The following is a 17151-nucleotide window of genomic DNA, read 5'->3' as shown; positions in this document are numbered from 1 at the left end:
AAACCAATTGATTTTGCATGCTTTACAACATATCAAAAGTTTTTGTATCTGACAGTGCCCATTTAAGATAGAAGTTTATTGCTTTTATACAGAAGCTTAACAATCAGAATAATATATGTAACTAACAATAGGTTATTGGTGTTTTCTGTAAAATAAAAACACAATGGCATATCAGTAAAGCTGTGCTAAAAAGCCACCCTAATCCCAGTGTATGCGTGAGCAGATGAAAAGCTGCATGGTGCACCTATTTGGTGGTTTTCGTGAAACCTGTTTTGATGCTTTTATTTTCATTGAAGGTAATTGAAGTAGTTAACTGAAATGTACAGAATGAAATCAAACTAAGACATTTACCCTTTGCAATGCATAGCGTTAATCCAGGGCAAATCTGTAGATAAATCCAATTGCAGTGTACCCTAATACTATAATTTTCTAAAACAGTAAAATCCCCATTCTGCTTAGAATCTAACCATTTAGTACTACTGTTTCTATTCATACCAGCTAGGAAAGTAACCATTACAAGAAAACCCTATAGTTTCTGAGGGATGGTCAAAAATTATATATGCTATATGCTGAAGTGGATTACATAGTTTGGTAAATTAGAGGATGCAAAAAAACCAGAAAAAAAAAAAAAAAAAAGGATGTGAATAGCGGAGTAAACCCTAACATAAAGCATATAAATATCTCCTGCCCTTACCCCACTTCTGTCAAGTATAATCATTCTCATTCTTTAGCAGAGGGGAGTGATAGTGGCTGATGCGTGGAAGGAATTTGTCATTCTGGAGATAAACACATTTTCTTGTGGTGTCCGGTGTCTCTTGGGACATGAAGGTTGTTTTCAAACATTTTGTCATTTTCACTCCACTATCTCAACCTCTGCAGGAGGTGAATGTCATATATTAAAATATATCTGTCACACAACAGTGAAACATATGGTGACCAGACCAGTAAATGGACTGCCCTAGTCAATAACAGAGCTGTGAAAAATACAGATACACATTTTTATTCTGCCCTATTTCTGTCTTGTAGACTTATTCTTAAGATGCTTAAAGATATTTGAATTTCCTTGATGGCAGGATATCTAAATGTGTCTATCCCACATAACAAACATTATAAAAAACTCTTTCTACTCTAACTTCTAACTGTTTACTACTTTTTCAATAGTCAATATGTATTTATTCAAATTGTATGTCCATCTAGTGCCAAGCTATGAAACCAAAAAGATGTAAGTTCAGAGGTAGTTCATATCTCCTCTCGTTTTAATCAGGTTCACCCACACTATAATCCTATGTATTCAGGTTAGTGCGGGTGGACCATTTGTCAGATTCTCATGATAAAACATGAAATCTATTTTACATACACTGCTCAAAAAAATAAAGGGAACACTAAGATAACACATCCTAGATTTGAATGAATGAACTAATCGTATGAAATACTTTTTTTCTTTACATAGTTGAATGTGCTGATAACAAAATCACACAAAAATTATCAATGGAAATCAAATTTATCAACACATGGAGGTCTGGATATGGAGTCACACTCAAAATCAAAGTGGAAAACCACACTACAGGCTGATCCAACTTTGATGTAATGTCCTTAAAACAAGTCACAATGAGGCTCAGTAGTGTGTGTGGCCTCCACGTGCACGTATGACCTCCCTACAGTGCCTGGGCATGATTCTGATGAGGTGGTGGTCTCCTGAGGGATGTCAGCCCCGCGATCTGCCATCCTGATAGACAGGCAGGGAGCTGCGCTGTGCTTTTCAGTGTCCCGGCTGCACTGAGAGTTCGGACTCGTGCTGCCAGGCCGGCATGAGTCCGAAATCAATGAGCCAGGACATGTAGGGAGACCCCTAGTGGTCAGTTTTTAAAAGTAAAAGAAGAAAAATAATACATTTTTGTTAATCACGTGGTATTAGAAAGTTGTTTCGAATACATTGATTAATAAAATATAAAACATTTTTTTGGTGACAGGTACTCTTTAAAACAAAAATATGCTATGACTAATGGCTAAACTACACCTTGAAATGTGGAAATAATAAAGAGTGATATTCAATCCCAATTATTTTCTGTCGCAGAGCCTTCTCATGATCTAGTGGCTTTTTGAAGGTTCCTATTCTGCAGATGCCAACTATAAACAAGCTAAAAAAAAGGGGGGGGGGGCTCACAAATTCACCAAATTTATCATGATCTACACAATTAACCACCATAAATTATAGTGGAAATAAAAAAAAATCTATGTCACCTTGGTTTAAATCCTAGATTTCTAAGGTTGCCACACAGGTAGCAACAGTAGTTGCAGATTTAATGAGAGGCTGGCGCGTTTTAAATTCAACGCTGCTGATAGGGGCCATGGTGCGTGTGAAACTCTACTCTTTATAAACCCACCCCTAAAACTACCTCTCATGCTGTTTAATATGTGCAAAAATCTGGCTCATGTTACTTGCACCCCCTTTATTTTGTGTTTTAGATGTTTCTGCACCTTGAAAAACATGGAGGCATGGCTTAACTGGAAGGAGAGTATTTTGCCCAGAAGAGTCGAGGCTTGCATGCAATGTCATGTAAGGCTCCAATCACATCATGTTTTTAGGGCACATTGCCAGTTTATAGTGAAGATACTGCCAAGAAAAGCCCATTGATGTTAACAGATCAGGCATAGTCTATTAGTGACTATGTTCTGTATTTTTTCCAAACATAATTTTTTTTATAGTCTACAATATACATTCAAGAACTAGACCTACAAGTAGTTACGTCCGGTCTTTTACACTCAATAGATGAACTATACTTTACTGCTTAGTACTGTGTGAATAGACAAATAGTCATAAAAGGTTATTGTTTGTCATATTATCTCACTGTTTTAACAGTATATGTATAGTTTTAGAGAATGCAAACAGACAAGGGCTTGTACATTTCAGCCTGGTTCAATGGTTACCACTTTATTTCTTTGTTTTAGTTACTATAAAACAATGAAGATCTTTGTAACACTCCTCCCAATCTAAACAAATATAAGCAAATAAGCTTATGAAATATAATGAATAGGAATACAATATTCTTGGCCGGCTTGTTTGTGCGGATTAGACATAACATCATTATTCAGATGGAGAAATAGGTGTTGCACTGTAAACATAACAGCTATCAGTCCACTAACCACTGCATTATGTAGGAGAAACATATTGGGCCTCATTAACTAAGCTGAAACCGACCAGTTTTTGTCTGGTTATTTTGGCGCAGTGTGTCTGAGACATGTCTGCGCCAGTGTGCGACAGTGTTCGCCTGGAAAATCCGACAAACCCGACATTGCAATGTGAAAAGCCGAAAAAGGGTGTGGCCTGTTACAAAGGGGGTGTGACTGACCCGAAAAGGGGCGTGGTTTCACAACCCGACCGATTTACTATTGAATTCACAGAAAATCCTGTGGATAAATGGCTGGAAATATCCACCTAGAAAAAGCCGGTCAGAAAATGTTCCCGACTTTTCCCAATAGTAAATAGAGAGGAATCCTGCAAGTCTGAAACAACTTTTCCCACTAGTATAAACCCAACACTCTTAGTAAATGAAGCCCATTGTTCTCATTCTAGTGTAATGTAGATATTTGTCTTAGTAATACGCCTAGGAAAAAGCATATGGCCAAAACCGATGAAAAAATATTTCAGTTAATCATTTTATGTTCAAATACATTAACTTGGGTCAAATAAACTTAAAGGGGTATTCCAGGCCAAAACTTTTTTTTTATATATCAACTGGCTCCGGAAAGTTAAACAGATTTGTAAATTACTTCTATAAAAAAAATCTTAATCCTTCCAATAGTTATTAGCTTCTGAAGTTGAGTTGTTGTTTTCTGTCTAACTGCTCTCTGATGACTCACGTCCCGGGAGCTGTGCAGTTCCTATGGGGATATTCTCCCATCATGTACAGCTCCCGGGACGTGACATCATCATTGAGCAGTTAGACAGAAAACGTCAGAAGCTAATAACTATTGGAAGTATTAAGATTTTTTAATAGAAGTAATTTACAAATCTGTTTAACTTTCCAGAGCCAGTTGATATATATAAAAAAAGTTTTGCCTGGAATACCCCTTTAACCCCTTAAGGACCAGGCCATTTTATACCTTAAGGACCGGAGCGTTTTTTGCAATTCTGACCACTGTCACTTTAAACATTAATAACTCTGGAATGCTTTTAGTTATCATTCTGATTCCGAGATTGTTTTTTCGTGACATATTCTACTTTAACTTAGTGGTAAAATTTTATGGTAACTTGCATCCTTTCTTGGTGAAAAATCCCAAAATTTGATGAAAAAAATTAAAATTTTAAATTTTTCTAACTTTGAAGCTCTCTGCTTGTAAGGAAAATGGATATTCAAAATAAAACATTTTTGGGTTCACATATACAATATGTCTACTTTATGTTTGCATCATAAAATTTATGAGTTTTTACTTTTGGAAGACACCAGAGGGCTTCAAAGTTCAGCAGCAATTTGGAAATTTTTCACAAAATTTTCAAACTCGCTATTTTTCATGGACCAGTTCAGGTTTGAAGTGGATTTGAAGGGTCTTCATATTAGAAATACCCCATAAATGACCCCATTATAAAAACTACACCCCCCAAAGTATTCAAAATTACATTCAATAAGTGTATTAACCCTTTAGGTGTTTCACAGGAATAGCAGAAAAGTGAAGGAGAAAATTCACAATCTTCATTTTTTACACTCGCATGTTCTTGTAGACCCAATTTTTGAATTTTTGCAAGGGGTAAAAAGGAGAAAATTTTTACTTGTATTTGAAACCCAATTTCTCTCGAGTAAGCACATACCTCATATGTCTATGTTAATTGTTCGGCGGGCGCAGTAGAGGGCTCAGAAGGGAAGGAGCGTCAAATGGTTTTTGGGGGGCATGTCACCTTTAGGAAGCCCCTATGGTTCCAGGACAGCAAAAAAAAAACACATGGCATACCATTTTGGAAACTAGACCCCTCAGGGAACGTAACAAGGGGTAAAGTGAACCTTAATACCCCACAAGTGATTCACGACTTTTGCATATGTAAAAAAAAAAAAAATGTTTTACCTAAAATGCTTGGTTTCCCAAAAATGTTACATTTTTAAAAAGGATAATAGCAGAAAATACCCCCCAAAATTTGAAGCCCAATTTCTCCCGATTCAGAAAACACCCCATAGGGGGGTGAAAAGTGCTCTGCTGGCGCACTACAGGTCTCAGAAGAGAAGGAGTCACATTTGGCTTTTTGAAAGCAAATTTTGCTCTGGGGGCATGCCGCATTTAGGAAGCCCCTATGGTGCCAGAACCGCAAAAAAAACCCACATGGCATACCATTTTGGAAACCAGACCCCTCGGGGAACGTAAAAAGGGGTAAAGTGAACCTTAATACCCTACAGGTGTTTCACGACTTTTGCATATGTTAAAAAAAAAAAAAAAATTTTACCTAAAATGCTTGGTTTCCCAAAATGTTTACATTTTTAAAAAGGGTAATAGCAGAAAATACCCCCCAAAATTTGAAGCCCAATTTCTCCCGATTCAGAAAACACCCCATATGGGGGTGAGAAGTGCTCTGCTGGCGCACTACAGGTCTCAGAAGAGAAGGAGTCACATTTGGCTTTTTGAAAGCAAATTTTGCTCTGGGGGCATGCCGTATTTAGAAAGCCCCTATGGTGCCAGGACAGCAAAAAAAAAAACACATGGCATACCATTTTGGAAACTAGACCCCTCGGGGAATGTAACAAGGGGTAATGTGAACCTTAATACCCCACAGGTGATTCACAACTTTTGCATATGTAAAAAAAAAAAAAAAATTGGACCTAAAATGTTGGTTTTCCAAAAATTTTAGATTTTTAAAAAGGGTAATAGCAGAAAATACCCCCCATAATTTGTAACACAATTTCTCCCGAGTACGGCGATACCCCATATGTAACCCTAAACTGTTGCCTTGAAATACAACAGGGCTCCAAAGTGAGAGCGCCATGCGCATTTGAGGCCTAAATTAGGGATTGCATAGGGGTGGACATAGGGGTATTCTACGCCAGTGATTCCCAAATAGGGTGCCTCCAGCTGTTGTAAAAGTCCCAGCATGCCTGGACAGTCAGTGGCTATCTGGTAATACTGGGAGTAGTTGTTTTGCAACAGCTGGAGGCTCCGTTTTGGAAACAGTGGCGTACCAGACGTTTTTCATTTTTATTGGGGAGGGGAGGGGGGCTGTGTAGGGGTATGTGTATATGTAGTGTTTTTTACTTTTTATTTTATTGTGTGTTAGTGTAGTGTAGTGTTTTTAGGGTACAGTTCACAGTAGTTTCTCGCTGGCAGTTTGAGCAGCGGCAGAAAATTTGCCTCAGCTCAAACTTGCAGCCGGATACTTACTGTAATCCTCCGCCCATGTGAGTGTACCCTGTACGTTCACATTGGGGGGGGGGGGGAACATCCAGCTGTTGCAAAACTACAACTCCCAGCATGTACGGTCTATCAGTGCATGCTGGGAGTTGTAGTTTTGCAACTGCTGGAGACACACAGGTTGTGAAACACCGAGTTTGACAACAAACTCAGTGTTTTGCAACCAGTGTGCCTTCAGCTGTTGCAAAAGCTACAACCCCCAGCATGTACAGACAGCGGAAGGGCATGCTGGGTGTTGTAGTTATGCAACAGCCGGAGGCATACTACTTTGGCTGGGGATGCTGGGGATTGTAGTTATGCAACAGCTGGAGACACACTGGTTTGCTACTTAACTCAGTGTGCCTTCAGCTGTTGCAAAACTACAACTCTCAGCAGTCACCGACAGCCAACGGGCATGCTGGGAGTTGTAGTTATGCAACCAGCAGATGCACCACTACAACTCCCAGCATGCCCTTAAGCTGTTTGTGCAAGCTGGGAGTTGTAGTTACACAACAGCTGAAGGTACACTTTTCCATAGAAAGAATGTGCCTCCAGCTGTTGCAAAACCATAAGTCCCAGCATGCCCATAAGTGCATGCTGGGAGTTGTGGTGGTCTGCCTCCTCCTGTTGCATAACTACAGCTCCCAGCATGCCCTTTTTGCATGCTGGGAGCTGTTGTTAAGCAACAGCAGGAGGCTGTCACTCACCTCCAACGATCCTCGCCGCACAGGTCAGTCCCGCCGCCGCCGCCGTCGTCGCTCCTGGGGCCCCGATCCCAACATTAACGCCGGGGATCGGGGTCCCCACCACCAGGGGTGCACGTCCCGCACCCGCTCACGTCCTCCGGAAGAGGGGCGGAGCGGGTGCGGGAGTGACACCCGCAGCAGGCGCCCTGATTGGTCGGCCGGTAATCCGGCCGACGAATCAGGGCGATCGTGAGGTGGCACCAGTGCCACCTCACCCCTGCAGGCTCTGGCTGTTCGGGGCCGTCTCCGACGGCCCCGATCAGCCAGTAATTCCGGGTCACCGGGTCACTGGAGACCCGATTGACCCGGAATCGCCGCAGATCGCTGGACTGAATTGTCCAGCGATCTGCGGCCATCGCCGACATGGGGGGGCATAATGACCCCCCTGGGCGATATGCCGCGATGCCTGCTGAACGATTTCAGCAGGCATCGGGCACCGGCTCCCCTCCGGCTAGCGGCAGGGGGCCGGGAAAGGACAGGACGTACTCCTACGTCCTCGGTCCTTAAGGACTCGGAAACGGGGGCGTAGGAGTACGTCCATTGTCCTTAAGGGGTTAAATAAGTCTGTCCGAAAAATTTGAATTTAATTAAAATATGACTGAAATGTTTGTCTTCAAAAAAATTTTTAATAACAAATTAAATGATCTCAGTTTTATTCCAGCACAATTCATTGGTGCAATGTTTAAATAAAAAGATTAAAATTAAGATTCTAAGACAAAATTAGACTTATAATAAGGTTGATAAGGTTAAATAAAAATTATACACAAAGGAACACACAGTGGAGGCCCAAATTCCTATGCCCAAATAGTTAGTCAAAGTATTGGATGCATTTGTCTCTGGTCACTAGCTAGCAGATCTGGGCTGCTCCTAGAGTAGTTACATTTCCTGGGTCCTAACTGTAGCTTCCAGTACTCAGATGACCCCAAGACAATAACGCCAAATAGTATGAAAAGCACAAGCACAACAAAAAAAAAAAAATATAGAAGGAGATTTATCATTCTTTTCAAACGTATGGCTTTTTAATTACAATTTTTTTTTTTTTTACTTTTGCTTGCATGCAACCTATTTATCAAATAGTTGCACGACCTTGATAAATAAATCACACGTAAGAAAAACCCGGGAAACCGGCTTACAAAAGCAATTTTTAAAGCAGAAAAGTATTCCCTTATGTTAATAGCCGAAGTTCTTTATCTACCCTTTATTACCAGTAGCGTTGCTAGAGAGTAACAGGGAGGGGGGAGTACCGCATCGGGTGACACCCTGACTGTCCGGCCTGGCACTAAATAGCTGCACTCCAACTATCCCGCAACAACCCATCCACCCTCCTCAGGAATGAAAAAATATTAAAAACATACTATGCCGCACCATGAATATCTGTACTCTGGAGGCTTTTTTTTGTGTAATTTTGAGCCCGCATTTTGTGATGTTGGTGGGCGGAGTCTTGCGTCACTGAACTGAGGCTGGAGTTTACGTCAGGAAGGAAGACAGCGCAGCACCAACAGGCACATAAACAATAGTGAAGCCACAAAAAAAAAAATGGCTCAGTAAGTTACTCATGAAGCTGTATTATTACTATGGATGTTTCCTTTTTTTTTTTTAAGGAAAAATTTTAGTGCCACATATGGGTTATTTACGTAGTCTACAACAATTCTTACACAATTATTTTGTGCCTTATTCTATTTTAACACAACATTAATTTTAACATTTAGTGGGTTCGCCAGCATGTAAGTGTCCTAAAATTAACAAGGTGTGCAGTGTGTATTTTCAACCTTAAAATTAATAGAGTTATTAGTTATATAATAAATTTTTTCTATAATTAACATTAATGTAGTAGCTTTGTTTTATGATGCAGAACAAGAACAGTTGTTAAAGTTGGTGTTAATGTCCTTTTCTGCAAACGAATGCACTTTCTGTAAGCCAGGTTGGACCTGGAATACATATGCAACTTTTAAATGGAGATGCAACTTTTTTTCTTCATAAATAGTGACTATTGCATTTGATAAATACATGGCCACTGCAAAGTAAAAAAAATAATAATAATTAGTACGTGAGCAGATGTCAGAAATGTGCTTTGGAATAAGCAAAAATAAAAACGTTGCAGCATGTATAGAAAAGTCGCACATGTTCAAGTACGTGCAACTTTTTTACGCAAAAAAAAAATCTACGGAGCTTGATAAATCTCCTTCATAAACAATACTGGCAGGTAACAAGAATAGCAACTCACCAATAGACAAAAAAGATCATGGAATAGATTGTGGCACAAACAATTGAAGATTATGTTTGTCAGGAATTAAGCTGAATCTGATTAACAGGAGCATTTTTACAAGGACTCACCATAACAAGCTGTCCTAGTTTCTCTAGAACTTTCCGGGACTGTGTCCAAACATCAGTCAAAATAACCTCAGCACCCTTGCAATGTTCATATTGAAAATCTAGACTTACTCTAGAAACAACAAGAAGGCACTAAGACCAAGAGTAACATGTCTGAGAAAGAAAACAGAAACACAGAAACTTGCAACAAGAAAAACTGAGTAAAACAAAAGCAACATCTAAATACAAATATCAGGTTTTCACAAAGAAAAACTAAGAACAATCTGAGGAGCTAGAAACAAGACAAGAGCAAGGTATTAGAGAGTTCATGCCATAACCCTACCAAAACTGCATAATGCAGAACTTTTCACAGAAAGGCTAACCAATACCAACTACACTTTTAGGCACTACTGGACAACTGCACTACAATACTAGCAGTTAAGATAACTGATCCAGAGCAATGGATCAGCTCTCAAAACATTGCATGCCCCAACCAGACTAATCGAAAGGAGACAATAGCAGTAAGATATCTGCTGTTCATGACATCCTGAATATATGCATAGGTATGTTTATTATATGTATACATGTCTATATATAGATAGGCCTACCATACAATTTGTGATAAGTTCTAAGTATATAAAACAGAAAAAAGAAAAAGCATAAACACCAATAAAACAATATATTTTGCTTCCTAATAAGCTGACGTGTGTTAGGCCTCATTTAAAAGAAATATAATAACTGCCCAGCTCTATGTTGTTGTTGATAAAATCAAGGAAACAAGACTGCACTCACCAATGGCAACGAAGCTTTATTGCAGCATTCCAGGTAAAAGAAGCGGGTGGATGGAGGGTCCTGTCCTGGTGTACGTCCCCCGCCTCCCTCCATCCACTCGCTTCTGTTACCTGGAATGCTGCAATAAAGCTCTGTTGCCATTGGTGAGTGCAGTCTTGTTTCCTTGATTTCATATTCATCGTTCTACATATGGACTTTGAACCTCTTGTACTGGCACCCACACGTGTTTATACATGCACTCCACCATAGCTCCATATACTGAAATTGCAGCCTTATTCCTGCTTGTGGCGGGTCACTCCATACCTTTGCTGTATTATATTCTGTTGTTGATTTTGTTAAAACATTTTTATTTCACCCTACAGCGGAAATAGAATGATTATATAGATTGGCTTACTTGTGTTCTCTAATATCAGTGTATCCCCCTCCTCTTCCTTTAACCATATAGTTCCCTATATCTTCCGTTCATCAGGTATTCCTAGAAAGAAAACACCAAAGCATTACAAACATATAAATATACGTATTTCATTTTGATGGGATGGAATGAATACATGGCTTATTTTTTTGTTTAGCCAACCCATACGGCTAGAATAACATAGAAAGAAAAGTTGTAATAACAAATGCACTGTAATGCTAATGGATAATCATGTGCCCCCTGGCTGTTCCTAAATCAAGGAAGTGTCCTGGATTTTATTTTTGTAAACCCTCCCCAACTTCTTCATCCTGATCTTTGTTGACAGCTCCAGTGGTCTCCCGCACCATACTATGTTGTACTCATCAGAAGACTGTAGGAATTGTCAATCAAGAGCAGAGGGGAGGGGTTGTGGATTTTTACTGGATTAGTTGCCAGGACACTTCCCTGGGTTAGGAATGCTTTGCTACTAAAGGCAACAGTGCAGATTAGAGATGCAATGGTCTTCTTTAGCTTTAAAGTAGGACCAAAACTGTGGCTTTATTTATGGTCTAGCCTACGCTAGAGCAGGTGGGGTTTGGAACTACATACACTTGCATTTCTTACTTTAGCCCCTGCAACTAAAGGCACCATACTAAACCCTAACAAACAGTGGACCGCTGTAGGTGTAAATAAAGAGTAGAGTGGAGGAACTGTAGAGGGTTTATGCCGCTGAGAAGCCAGAATACTTTCCTGGTTCTGAAACAGGCATTGAACAACTGACAAATCATCACCATATGGCGAGTGATAAAAACTTAGTTTTCTTAGTCATCCTATGTTCTGTAATATAGATACAACTAAATCTGGTTTCTCAGGACCTATTTAGCAGTGTCAGCAGTTTCAGGTGGTCTAAAATTGCCCTAGATTCCATTTAATATTGGGCATCTAATACCCATGTTGTATCTATGCATTTCAACTTAAAGGCTGCATGACATGCATTATGATTAACACAAGACTGAAGACACAAAGGACCAATTTGGCATTGCTTAGTGTGCACACTTTATTATATATTGTGTAATGTCACAAGGGGATGCTTGATAATAATGTGTGAATAAGGAATTTATTTTGTTCCACTTCATTAAAACTTCCATATTGGCTTGGTGTTTATTGGACTGGTGTAAGTTTATTTTCCCTTGAAAGAGGCTATGGCCCAGATTTATTAAAGTTTGTAGAGCTTATTTTCCTGTATAGTTGGCACAACTTTGGTGCAACTTTGGCGCAACTCCGCTTATTTGTGACTTTTTTTATTTACAACCCACAGCTCACTTTGACATCTTGCTCACGTAAACGTTTTTACACTTTTGACTTTCCAGTGCACTCTGATTTATCAACTGCGACTGTCGCAGATCTAGGCGCACCTGATTAAAAAGCTCCAGGAATCTACACCAGCTTGAACCTTGCTTATGTTTCTGCTTTTCTGACTACCTGATCATTGATTTACATCCCCACCTTGTCTCCCACCCGCCCGTGCCGCACATCTCCCATCTGTCTGCTACCTGTTGCAAGAATACAACTCCCAGCATGCCCTTACAGTGAGGGCATGCTGGAAGTTGTAGTCTTGTAGCAGTTTTTGGAGTCCCCAATGTAATTTCACATTTCCCGCTTGGTCCTGTGATTGGCCGGGACTGAGCAGCCAATAAAGGGACCCGGCGGGAAATTTGATCTTACAGTAGGGACTAAAACTCCCCGGCTCCGACATATGTTAAAAAGAGCCCGGGCTTCAGCTGCCCGGACTCCTGTAGATGGGTTGGGAGATGTGCAGGAGCCGTACCTGCCATCCCTCAGCACTGCAGTACATGCTGAGGGATGGATCCTGCACATCTCCTGGATCGGCTGCGGGAGTCCCAGGTGACTGCAGTGTTATGTCAGCCTGGGATCCCTTTGCTATGGCGCTGCAGAGTTTACTGTCATTTAAAATTTCTTGTGACACGGGACCCGTCGGGAAATATGAAATTACAGTGATTTTCTGATCACCGCTGGCCAGGAAGTGCTTCCCTGGCATGCACAACTACAACTCCCAGTGTGTCCTTATAGTAAGGACATGCTGGGAGTTGTAGTTGTCCGGCAGGGGCAGGTGACAAGCGTTAGACCCAAATACAGCTAGCGTTAACCCCCAATTATTACCCCGGTACCCACCGCCTCAGGGGTGCCGGGAAGAGCCGGTACCCACAGTCCCGGAGCATCAAAAATGGTGCTCCTGGGCCTAGGCAGTAAAAGGCTGGCATTATTTAGGCTGGTGAGGGCCAGTAACAATGGTCTTCGCCCACCCTGGTAACATCAGGCTGTTGCTGTCTGGTTGGTGTTTGGCTGAAGATAAAAATAGGGGGGGTCCTTTTTTTTTATATTTAATTATTTATGCAAAAAAAATAAAGCATAAGGTTTCCCCTATTTTTATTCTCACAAATACCAACCAAGCAGCAACAGCCTGACGTTACCAGGGTTGGTGAGGACCATTGTTACAGGCTCTCCTCAGCCTAAATAATGCCAGCCTGTTACCACCTAGGCCCAGGAGCGCCATTTATGACGCTCCGGGCCTGTTGGTACTGGCTCTTCCCGGCACCCCTGTGGGATACACAGATCTGAAATCAGAAGTGAAAAAAAAAAAAGTGGTAAAAGAATGTAATAAACACATATATATAGCACACATTTTTTTCAAAGCTGCAAATTGGTGTTCTGAAATAATTTATTGTTTTTTGTTTATATGTGCTAAAAAATGGTATTCAAAAGTGATTTATTGGTTTTTGCTTATGTAAGCCAAATTTATCAACCCCGCTGTGATAGTATGATAAATGTGTCATACATAAGCAAAACTAAAGCAAAAAAAATGCCTATAGAATTTGCTTACCAAAGCAACAATGATAAATGTCCCCGTATAACTTTAAATTTAGATGTATTTTAACTGCTTCAGAATTTACCTTCTGCAAAGAATATAATAAACCATATCAATGTGTTTTTATGTTTTTACGATCTTACATATGGACTAAAAGCAGTAGAATAGATTAAATTGACTCTTGCTTACATGTTTACACAACAAACACATATGGGGTCAGCCTAAGTACTGTATAAGGATGTATCATTAGGAACAGGAAGACTCTGCACATTCTGTTTCCTATGGATCCCTACCTCCTACGTCTTTTTTCTGTAGTCATGTTGGAGCCCTTAAAGCGCAACTGTCACAAATTTGTACCCCCATAAACTAATCGCAGGGTAACAAATTTCTTTAGAATTACTCTCCAGGTATACCTTTTACTGCTTTCTACCAGCTTTTATCAGGCTTAAAAATGCTTTATAAGACAGCAAGCCACATATCTCCTGTATGTCATCGCTAGGTCCGCTGTGTGATTGATCCCAGCACATAGGCCCCTTCATTTTCCTTATGCGTGGCGGCGAACATACAAATGTATAAGTAAAACAAGTGCTCGTTCTATCAGTTTACTTTGCCCGTTCTCCTATTCTCCTATTAGGTTACAGTGCAGTCACAGGGGGTTAGTTTGCAGAGCAAGCGGCAGAGCATTACGCTGTGCACCGGGGCCGGGAGCACTTGCTATGAAAACTAACTACCGCCGGTGATGTAGTCACAACATACTGGGGCCATCAGGAGAGGCCCGTAGCACCCACTTGCGGCCCGTAGCACCAGGAGAGTTTTCTTCACATCAACGGAGCTGCGGGCAGCTAGTTATCATAGCAAGCGCTCCCTCCCGACCTCAGTGCGCAGAGTAATGCTCTGTCGCTTGCTGTGCCAACTAACCCCCTGTGACTGCACTGTAACCTAATAGGAGAATGGGCATTGTAAATTGATAGAACAGGCACTTGATTTACTTATACATTTGTATATTTGCCGCCACAGATAAGGATAATAAAGGGGCCTATGTGCTGGCACCAAGTTTGCTTAGGTAAGGCTGTTTGTAAATTTTTGCTTACCCACAAAATTCCCCAAAAAAAGTATTTAGGCACACATACGACTTTTTGTGTGCACGGAGTAAGCAAAAAACTAAGGCTCTAAAAACCTTGTTAAATGTTCCCCATATGGATTACCTTTCTAAGAGCAGTGTTTTACATACTAGTCTTAAGTAAAAATCTACCATTAGATTCGGCAAATGGATTAAGAGGTGCATGCCTCTTAAAAAATCTAGCAGATAAGTGGTTTCCTGTGACTCCCACTTTGAAGTTTACTCCAGCTGGTGTAAGTTTTAGCTATAATTTACACTGTTTTCAGGTGTAAGTTTTAGTAAAATTGCTAAGCTCTGCCAACTAAAAAATTGGCGAGGACATGATAAAAATATAAAAAGTCACACATTTTTTGCCGTAATGACTCTAGTTAATTCCCACCATAGTACCCATGTGAGAGCAAATGTAAAGGTGTAATAAAGTGTCCTTGTCGTTTGCAAAAACATTTAACATGTCACAGAGACATAACAACATTTTTATTGCTTGGGACTGGGTGACCAGACCCCCCACTGATTATTATACAGGGCTGTTAGAAGCGCGGGGCTGTGTACTTCGTTCTTTGGTTTGCTGTGCTCTCCAACTCAATGTAAGAGACAGAATCCATAGACTTACAACGAAACATGAAACAATGACACATGAGACAGACATTACAATGAGCTGTGGTAGGGGTCGGAACAATCAGACCCCAACCAAATTATAACATTTTACAGATCTCCGTGATATGTCAAAAGTTTTTGCAAATGACAAGGACATTTCAGAGCATAACTGTATTTAATAACAATGACATTAACTCCTAAAGGAACAGCCCATTTTCACCTTAAAGGGTTACTCTGGGACATCGCAGGGTTCCTGCGCTGGGGACCCCCGACAATCTTCTATTCGCCACCCACCTGTTTGAGCTGCAAACCGCGGTGCCAGATCACAAACAGCCGAGTGGCGAGCACAGGGCCGGAGTATCATGACGTCACAACTCCGCCCCCCGTGTGACGTCCCCTGTCACCCCCTCGCCCCCGCTATGCAAGTCTATGGGAGGGGGCGTTTTGTGAGCTGGCACCGCGGCTTGCAGCTCAAACAGGTGGGTGGCGAATAGAAGATTGTCGGGGGTCCCCAGCGGCAGGAACCCTGCGATGTCCCAGAGTAACCCTTTAAGGTGAAAATGGGCTGTTCCTTTAGGAGTTAATGTCATTGTTATTAAATACAGTTATGCTCTGAAATGTCCTTGTCATTTGCAAAAACTTTTGACATATCACGGAGATCTGTAAAATGTTATAATTTGGTTGGGGTCTGATTGTTGGGTCACCAGCGGCGGGACCCCCGCGGGGATAAGATGTCTCAGGGCTGGAGTACCCCTTTAAGGAACTGGCCATTTTTTGCACATATACCACTGTCACTTTAAGCATTAATAACTCTGGGATGCTTTTATTTTTCATTCTGATTCCGAGACTGTTTTTCGTGACATATTCTACTTTATGTTATAGGTAAATTTTTGTCGATACTTGCATAATTTCTTGGTGAAAAATTATAAATTTGATGAAAAAATTGAAAATGTTGCATTTTTCTAACTTTGAAGCTCTCTGCTTATAAGGAAAATGGATATTCCAAATAAATTATATATTGCTTCACATATACAATATGTCTACTTTATGTTTGCAGCAATTTTCCAATTTTTAAAATATGTTTCAAAATCTGAATCTTTCAGGGACCAGTTCAGTTTTGAAGTGGATTTCAATGGCCTTCAATATTCAAAATACCCCATAAATGACCCCATTATAAAACTGCACCCCTCAAAGTATTCAAAATGACATTCTTTAGCAGCAAAGTGAAGGAGAAAATTCGAAATCTTCATTTTTTACACTTGCATGTTCTTTTAGACCCAGTTTTTGAATTTTTACAAGGGTTAATATGAGAAAAAGCCCCCAAAATTTGTAACCCGATTTCTCTGGAGTAAGGAAATAACTCATATGTGTATGTAAAGTGTTCAGTGGGCGCAGTAGAGGGCTCAGAAAGGAAGGAGTAACAATGGGATTTTGGAGAGTGAATTTTGCTGAAATGGTTTTTGGGGGGGATGTTGCATTTAGGAAGCCCCTATGGTGCCAGAACAGCAGAAAACTCCCCACATGGCATACTATTTTGGAAACTACACCCCTCAAGGCACGTAACAAGGGGTCCAATTAGCCTTAACACCCCACAGGTGTTTGACGACTTTTTGTTAAAGTCGGATGTGTAAATGAAAAAGATTTTTTTTTTCACTAAATTGCAGTTTTTTCCCCAAATTTACCATTTTTACAAAGGGTAATGGGAGAAAATGCCCCCCAAAATTTCTAACCCCATCTCTTCTGAGTATGGAAATACCCCATGTTAGGACATAAAATGCACTGCGGGCGCACTACAATGCTCAGAAGAGAAGGAGTCACATTTGGCTTTTGGAAAACAAACTTTGCTGAAATGGTTTTTGGGGGGCATGTCGCATTTAGGAAGCCCCTATGGTGCCAGAACAGCAAAAAAAAAATGACATGGTATACTATTTTGGAAACTATA

General features: G+C 40.6%; 1 protein-coding gene across 5 annotated transcripts in view; it reads right to left on the bottom strand.

The window, feature by feature from the left end:
- The window catches only part of ST6GAL2 (ST6 beta-galactoside alpha-2,6-sialyltransferase 2), a 155465-nt gene that overhangs the window by 85198 nt on the left and 53116 nt on the right, over positions 1–17151 (bottom strand). For 4 of the 5 annotated variants that reach the window (XM_056556037.1, XM_056556036.1, XM_056556041.1 and 1 more), the window contains one exon: positions 10612–10692. The exons of the other annotated variant lie outside the window; for it this stretch is intronic. The gene's annotated coding sequence lies outside the window, so the exon portion shown is untranslated. The remainder of the gene's footprint in view (positions 1–10611; positions 10693–17151) is intronic. 5 annotated transcript variants of the gene reach the window in all.

Source organism: Hyla sarda, chromosome 2 (genome assembly GCF_029499605.1).
Source record: "Hyla sarda isolate aHylSar1 chromosome 2, aHylSar1.hap1, whole genome shotgun sequence".
Lineage (NCBI taxonomy): Eukaryota > Metazoa > Chordata > Amphibia > Anura > Hylidae > Hyla > Hyla sarda.
The sequence above is the reverse complement of the archived record's forward strand: the minus strand, read 5'-3'. Positions and strand labels throughout refer to the sequence as shown.